General features: G+C 44.2%; 1 pseudogene; it reads right to left on the minus strand.

The window, feature by feature from the left end:
• Positions 1-4,007: 4,007 nt before the first annotated feature.
• LOC131821733 (barrier-to-autointegration factor-like) lies at positions 4,008-4,388 on the minus strand (annotated as a pseudogene).
• Positions 4,389-8,287: the final 3,899 nt, after the last annotated feature.

Consider the following 8,287-nt stretch of genomic DNA (forward strand, 5'->3'; position numbering starts at 1 on the left):
TCATGACTGAGCTGAAGGTGGAAGCTTTAAACCACTGAGCCACCCAGGCGCCCCTAGTATTTTTGCAATGGTTTTCTTAAGTGTGATTCGTCTGTGATTGCATATTTTTTGTGCTTTGTTGGTATCAATCTTTCATAACCAAAATTTGCAAACTTTTTTTTTAATGCCTTGATATAGTTTACAGAGCATTGGAGTCACCCGCACCTTAAAGGTTTGGTTGAATTCTCCTCTGAATTCAGTTGACTCACTGCTTTTTATAGGGGTTGCTTTAAAAAAAAACAACAACAACTTTTTGGGATGCCTGGGTGGCTCAGTGGCTAAGCCTTTGCCTTCAGCTCAGGTCATGATCTCAGTGTCCTGGGTTTGAGTCCCCCATCGGGCTCTCTGCTTGGCAGGGAGCCTGCTTCCTCCTCTCTGTCTCTCTGCCTGCTTGTGATCTCTCTCTGTCAAATAAATAAGTAAAATCTTTAAAAAAATAAGAAAACACAATTTTTAAAGAAATTAACTTATTTGAGTTTAATGGGGGTTGCTTTTGAACAATATTTCCTATTTATTTTCTAGGAATAGTTTTTATAAACTTTATTTTATAGAGTTTCTCTTTTCTAGAGTGAGTTTTGGTTAGTCATATATTATTCTTAGAGAATCAAACATTTCCTCTAGGTCCCTAAATTTAATTGCATAGATATGAAAAATATTGTCTTAAATTTCCTTTTTTTAAAAGATTTTATTTATTTACTTGACAGAGAAAGATCACAGGTAGGCAGAGAGAGAGAGAAGCAGGCTCCCTGCCAAGCAGAGAGCCCGATGCGGGACTCGATCCCAGGATCCTGAGATCATGACCTGAGCCGAAGGCTGCGGCTTAACCCACTGAGCCACCCAGGCACCCTGTCTTAAATTTCTTAATATTTGTTCTAAGTTTGTGGTTATCTACCCATTTTCTTTTCTTGTTTTGTGTTTTTGTGATTTCTCCTCCTTATTGATTACGGCAGTTAACATATCTATTTTATTCTTTGGAAAAGCCTTGTCTGGGATTTATTACATCTATTATCTTCTAGTTAATTGATTTCTGCTTTTATCTTTACTTTTCCTTTTTTTCTGATTTTCCTATGTTTATTTTTGGTTTGTTTTCTAACCTTTTGAATTGGATACTTTAATCCTTTATTTTTATGTTAATTAACACAAGTTGTTTTCTCTCAGCCCTGCCTAAACCCTGCTTACTGGAGTCTGAATACCCACTGCTTTCATTGTCTCTGTTTTATAGATAAACTTCAATTTCGGTTTGGCTATCTTCTTTGGATCGAGAGTTGTTTAAGGCAGCCTTTAACATTTTCCAGATGATAAGAGAGTTATTGCTTTTAAAATTATTTTTAACTTTATGCATGTATTTTTAGTTTTTGGAATAGATGAAGGTTGTCTCTGTAGTTTTAAATAGGTTGGTACCAATTCCGGTGTATGTGTGGGGGGGGGGCGGTTTCCCCACCAACAAGCCATTCTTGGGACGCCAGCTGGGTGTCCCACGATTCATCTCAACCCTGATGCCATCTACCCAGAGGCAGCAACAGACTCCATAGGGGAACGGTTCCGTCCTAGGACATTGCCCCTCATTCCTGACCGTAGACTCCAGCCGCGAACCCAGGTTGTTACCCGTGTGCTACAGGTCAGAGTTTCCCATTACCTCCTCCTCGCACTTTAGACACCGGTGTTAAAAGTCCACGTTGTTACCTGTTCTGACCAATTGGCTGTAAGTCAGAGGTTCCCCAGTTCCCGTCCTCAGGATCGATTGATTTGCTTGAGTGGCTCACAGGACTCAGACAGACATTTTACTTACTAGATTCCTGGTTTATTACACAAGGACATGTCACCAGCTAGACCTCAAGACCTGACCTTCACTGCCCACCTGCTTGTACTCATTAACCTTTGTCTCACACTTTTCTTTCAGCTCTTGTTTCTGGCTTATCCCTTAACTCAGCCAAATGAAACCGTCAGAGCGTCCCTCAGGTGATGGAGATGGCCCTAGCAAGACCTCCCGCTGGCCCAGACCACCCAGACCACTGGAGCTAAACCCTCACTCGCACCTACACAGATGGACCATAGGGTGACTCCTGGAATGACCAGCAACCACCTTTACCTCGTCGTAATACTGAACTCCCCAAGGAGGAGCCTCAGCCTCTTTTACATAACATACAAGGTATGGACAGCCTTGTTTCCTTAAGGCACTTGCGTGACCCTGTGCCCATCTCTGCATACCATGACAAGGCTTCCCTACCTCAATATTCATCCTAACCCTAAACAAAAGGTACCCTTTGGCCCTCTTAGGGAGTCACAGCTCTGGAAGCTATTCCCTGTGATCTCTTTACCAATAAAGTTGACTTTGTGCAACAACTCCATTGGGTGTGTCAGTGACTCCCCAAGGAGCGAACCCACATTTTTTTGGTTACAGATGTAGATGAGGAACAGCCAGATGGAAGAGATGCATGGGGCGAGGTACGGGGAAAGGATGCCAGGCTTCCATGCTTTCTGAGCAGCGTGCCACTCTGCCTCGTGTTCACCAACCCTGATGGTCTCCAAGCTCCCATACTCCCCCCACCCCCAACCATTCTGGGGTTTAACGGCAGCTCCATTACAATGGCACAATGGATCCCATCCTTGGCCATTGGTGATTTATTCGGCCTGCAGCCCCCCTTCCCTCTCCAGAGGCGGGCGGAGGTGCAGTGAAGTTGCCAGCCCTCTGGTCACTTGATTGGTTCCCCTGCAAACCAGCCCCCTTCCTTAGATTATATAAAGGCTTTCCAAACATTCCTTCTTTAGCAGTATAAAAGACATCATCACAGGAAATTCTGAGGATTTTAGGGGCTCTGTGCCAGGAAATGGTTGAAGATAAATTGCATGTCTTTATTATAAATCACAATATCACAGGTGGAATATATGGTCAATTTTTATGACGATTCCATGGACAGCTGAAAAGAGAAGTTGCATTCATCGTTTCGGAGTAGGGATGTAGATGCATCACTCCAACATGCCGCATGCATCCGTCATTCCCTCCTTCTGGGTCCTCACTTTGTGCTGTGTATGCTTGCGTTTGTTCATTGGTACGACGGGCTGATGGTAGACCCCATGCCAAGGGACCACACGAGTTCATCTAGGAAAGGCACCCGGAAGCACCTGTGTGTTCAATACATGCCACCAGCTGGGGGACTAACTCGTCCACATGACCTGTCATAGGCTGAGATCAGAGAAGGTATATTTTCTGCCTTAGTTTTCTTGAATTTCCAGTCTTTTCTCCCCCTTTTCTTTTTTCTTTTTCTGCGTTTGAATGGTGAAACTCTTTATTTTGCACATACTACGTTCAAAACCATTAGCTCTTCATTGAGGAGTGCATCTTTTGTTTTGAGAAGGTGTTTTCCCACCGCATTTAATGCCTTTTGGATGAATTCAACTTTGCATGCTATTAAGCTTTTGTACACTTAATTAGTTTTTTATTTTTTAATTTTCTTTAAAGATTTTTTATTTATTTATTTGTGTGTGTGTGTGTGTGTGTGTGTGTGTGAGAGAGAGAGAGAGAGAGAGAGAGAGAGAACACAAGCAGGGAGAAGGGAGACACAGGCTCCTTCCTAATCAGGGAGCCCTATGCGGGGCTCAATCCCAGGGACCTGGTATCATGACCTGGGTTGAAGACAGACACTTAACTAATTGAGCCACCCAGGCCCCCCTATGCTATTATCCTTTTTTGTTTTTTCCCCAAGAAGGCCACTGACTTACTGATTTAAAAAAAACTTTGCAAGGACAGTGACTACTCTGCCAAAAAAGGAGCCAAATAGATAAAACAGACCAGTGGGGGTGGGGGTGAGGGAAGGGCCAGAAATCCACTTGGAAAAGCTGATAATTGTTGACATGAAACTGGCAGGGAAAGAAGAAGGGAGATGCATTCAAGAGCAGGAATTTTTAAAAAGTTGAAATGATGAGGGGAGACAACTCCCAAAAAACCTTGACGTACATCAGAAGTGAGTACGACAACAGCAATCTCTTCCTTTGTAGAGGACAGGGAGGAGTCCCCACGTGGCTGCAAACTCTGGAGACTCTATGCTGGGGCTAGGGGCTGGGGGCTCCCAGAGAAAGCCTCATAAGAAGGCGTCGTGCCACTCTCGAAGACACCAAAAGCTGTCCCGGGACTGCTTGGCATTGGCACCACATGTGTCCTGCAGCCATTCCCAGGAGAGATCTTCATCTTTCTTTAGCACCAGAAACTGGCCAAGGAACACAGGGGCCTTGTCAAAGCCCCTTTCCTCCAGCTTCTTGCCCAAGGCTTCACCAATCCCAGCCAGGTTCCCCACTGGCTTTCCCCCCATGGGCTCTGCCATGAAGTCTCAGTGCTTTTGGGAAGTTGTCATCTTGATCACCTTAATCAGCAGCTCCAGCTCCTGGAACGGCTCCTTATGCTATTAAGCTTTTGAGTCACTTACTCATCTTCCCTCAAAAGACCTTCCTTCTCACACCTCTACTCATAAAGGCATTCCCTTCCCCCATAAATGCCTTCACCACCTCCCCAGCCCAAACTACTAATCTCTCTCACCTCCCTCACAGAAAACTTCCCTTCATCACCTCCCCTCACAAAACATTTCCCTTCCTAACCTCCTTCACAAAGGATTTGTGAATGGATTTCACCCCCCCCACCACCACCCAATGGACTTCCCTCCACCATCCATCCTCAGGAAGACATTTTCTTCCCTCATTTTCCCTCACAAAGGTCTTCACTCCCTTACTTCACTTCTAGAAGTACTAACTTCCTTCACTTCCTCTCACAAAGTCCTTCCTTCTCTCACTTTCTCTCACAACCCTCACTAAAGCATTCCCTCTGTTGCTTCCTCAAAGACCTGACTTCCTTCACCTCCCCTCTAAAAGTACAATAATCTTCAAATCTTATGTCAAAGGCCTTCTCTCCTTCATGTAGGAAGAATTAACTTCCTTTAACTCTCTTCATGGGGCTTGTTCCTTTCCTCACTAATGCTTTCACTGCTGGACTTGCTCTCATAATTGGTTTACCTCTATCACCTGCCATCACAAAGGCCTTCCCTCCCTTCTCTACCTTCTGAATTTCTCCCTCTCTCTAGGTGCTAATCTTCCTCATCTCTCCTCAAAAAGACCTTCCTTTGGTTTTCTTGTCTCACAGAGTTCTAATCTCCCTTGCTTCCAGTCACAAAGTCCTTCCCTCCCTCACCTTCTTTTAACAAAGTTCTCTAACTCACCTCCCCATACAGTCTTTCCTTTTCACATCTTCCTTGAAAAGGTCTACTGTCCCTCACCTCCTCTCTCATAGGCCTCCCTCTTGAATGCACAAAAACTCCTTCTCTCCCTCTTTCCCGACATAAAGGCCTTCCTTTCTCTCACTAAGGCCTTCTTTGCCTCACCTCCCATCATGAAGTCATTCCTTCTCTCACCTCTCCTGACAAAGTACAAACCTCTCACAAGTTCTCTCACAAAGACATTCCCTCCCTTACCCTCTTCAAAATGGCTTCCACTCCCTCACCTCCCTCCACAAAATAGTAATTTCTCATCTCCCACAGAAAATGTCTTTCTTTCCTTACATCCATCACTAATGCATTTTCTGCCTCACCTTCCTTACAAGGTCTTTACTCCTTTCCCTATGCTCACAAGGTATTAACCTCCCTCATGTCCCTTCACAAAAGCTTTCCCTCCCTCACCTCTTTTCTTTCTCTCGGTAAGGTCTTCCTTCATTCACTTCCCCTCAGAAAGCCCTTCTTTCCCTCAACTCCCCTTAGAAAGGACTAGCATTCCTCACCTCTGGAGACAAAGTACTAACCTTCTTCACCTCATCTCACAAAGCCTTTTCCATTTTTTTAAAAAAAGATTTTATTTATTTATTTGACAGACAGAGATCACAAGTAGGCAGAGAGGCAGGCAGAGAGAGGGAAGGGGGAAGCAGGCTCCCTGCTGAGCAGAGAGCCCTATGCGGGGCTCGATCCCAGGACCCTGAGATCATGACCTGAGCCGAAGGCAGAGGCTTTAACCCACTGAGCCACCCAGGCGCCCCAGCCCTTTCCACTCTTAACTTCATTCATGAAGGCCTCCTTGTCCTCATCTCTCCTTAAAACGGCATTCCTTTCCCTCATAAATGCTACTCAACTCATCTCCCACTTGCTTTCACAAAGGCCTTCTCTTCCCTCAGCAGTGCGTCCCTTCCTCACTTTCTCTCACAGTTGACTTCACTCCATCACATTCCCTCATGAAGTTTTTCCCTTCACTCATCTCCTCTCTCAAAGGTCCCCTTCTTCAAGGCCTTTCACAAAGTGCTAACCTTCCTCTTCTCCACTCAAAAAGGCCTTCCTTCTTTCATGCCCCCTCAGAAAGTTCTCACCTTCCCCTACAAAGTACTTCCCTCCCTCATCTCACTTAAAAAATACCTTCTATTTCTCACCTTCCTTCAAAACTACCTCCCTTCCCTCACTTCCCACACAAAACCATTTTACCCTTTATCATTTTCAAATATTATGTGTAAATTGTTTCAGAAATAATTTTATCTAAATTAAAATGAGCATTTGATTAGGTATGCAGAGACTTGATGCATTGATGCTATATACAAAGAACCTGTGTTTTATTTAGGTTATCGCTCATCTCCTTAAAGATCCTGTTTGATTTTCATTATATTGAATGCTTTGTCACAACTGAAAAGTGGATTCTTTCTACTTTTTCCTACACAGGGAAATATATTCATAAATTAAAAAAAAACAATTAAAAAATCTGATTTAAACCAATTTCCAGAAGGGAAGTGTACAGCTTAGGGTTTATTAGGAGCAAAGAGATAGTCTCCCACAGGGAAAAAAAAAAGTCTTCACAGGGATTAGCGGCTACATCCATGAGACAAAAATAGGTTGGTATAGGAAAGAACAAGTCCAAATCTGAACTTAAAAATATTAGAGTTGAAATAAAAAGAACAAATAGTCATCAGAGAGGAAAGACAAGGGAGGACATTAACAAAAGTCAGAGAACTGAATAAGGACATGAATCTTGAGAGAAACAGCTGACCCAGTTCCAACAGGATGAGGAAGGATTTTCAAAGTGAGATGGAGACATTTCCGTCATTTCTATAGACTAGACTCTAAAATAATGTGTAAAACGTAGAAATTCAGATTCCTCCTCTATAGAAGTGTTTATATCTGTAACTTTGTCTCAAGCTATAGTGTAGATTAAATGTATTAATATGTGGGAATCCCTTAGGAAGTTTACAAGCACAGAAGAAAAACAATGGCATTTGTCAAATGAAAGAACCACACGGCATGTTATTACCCCTTCTTATCAAATGGGAAACATCTGTAAGCGCACTTAGCCCTGGCTGCAAGTTGGATGTGGGAGCTTACCATGTCTGCCTTTGGAAGGATTTGGGGCATGAGGGAGACCCAAGTTGGGGCCCGCTAGGTTGTTTTCCCTGGGCTGCATTGAGCAAAATATTGGCCCCATATACTCACCGGAGAGTCAGAACCTCAACCATGCTTGCCCGTAAATCATCACACTTATTAACTGATAACTTTCTTGTGTTTTCTAGAAGCAGGAACTTCTAGCAGGTGTCCTTGTTTGCCGGGCCTGCAAAAGGAAGTTTTTGGCTGGGCTGTATCTAGGCCACCTCAGCCTGTCCTCGGTGCTCACCTCAGAATCACTGTCTCTGACTGATAACATCTTTGAGGCTTACTTCCTGGAAAGGTGTCGGAGGCAGGCCCCTGGCCAGGGCGGCCTCCGCCAGTAAAAGATGGCGCCTGGCTAGTTGCCAGGTGAGGATTGCCTCGTGAGACTCAGCGGAACGCCCAAAGAGGAAGGAAACAGCATTGGTTGCCAGCGAAGTTGTTCGTTTAGGTGCACAGCCTGATTCGCTCGCTCCTGTACCCTGCTCGCTGATTGGTCATGTTAGCGTATATATAAGTGTGTCGACTTGCGGAAATAAAGAGAGAGAGAGAGAGAGAGAGAGAAGAGAGAGAAGATGCATCCGAACCAGGGTTCTTGTCGTCCTTGCGGGGCGAGGGCGATAGAAAGGCAGTTTTAAACCTTTCAAAGACACAAGACCAAAGTGAGTCATGATGCACGAGGCAATTTGGTTATGAGCATTCCCAAGTGTGTCCAAGGCAAAAGCATTTGAGAGATTGGTAATTAATGACCTTCCTATCATTTGCTGACTTCTGACTATATGCCAGTCACTGCATGTAATTTAATTCTCCTAAAAGTTTCGTGATGTTGGTATTATAGGCTTTTCACAAATGTGGAGACAGGCTCACATAAATTG

Source organism: Mustela lutreola, chromosome X (assembly GCF_030435805.1).
Source record: "Mustela lutreola isolate mMusLut2 chromosome X, mMusLut2.pri, whole genome shotgun sequence".
Classification (NCBI taxonomy): domain Eukaryota; kingdom Metazoa; phylum Chordata; class Mammalia; order Carnivora; family Mustelidae; genus Mustela; species Mustela lutreola.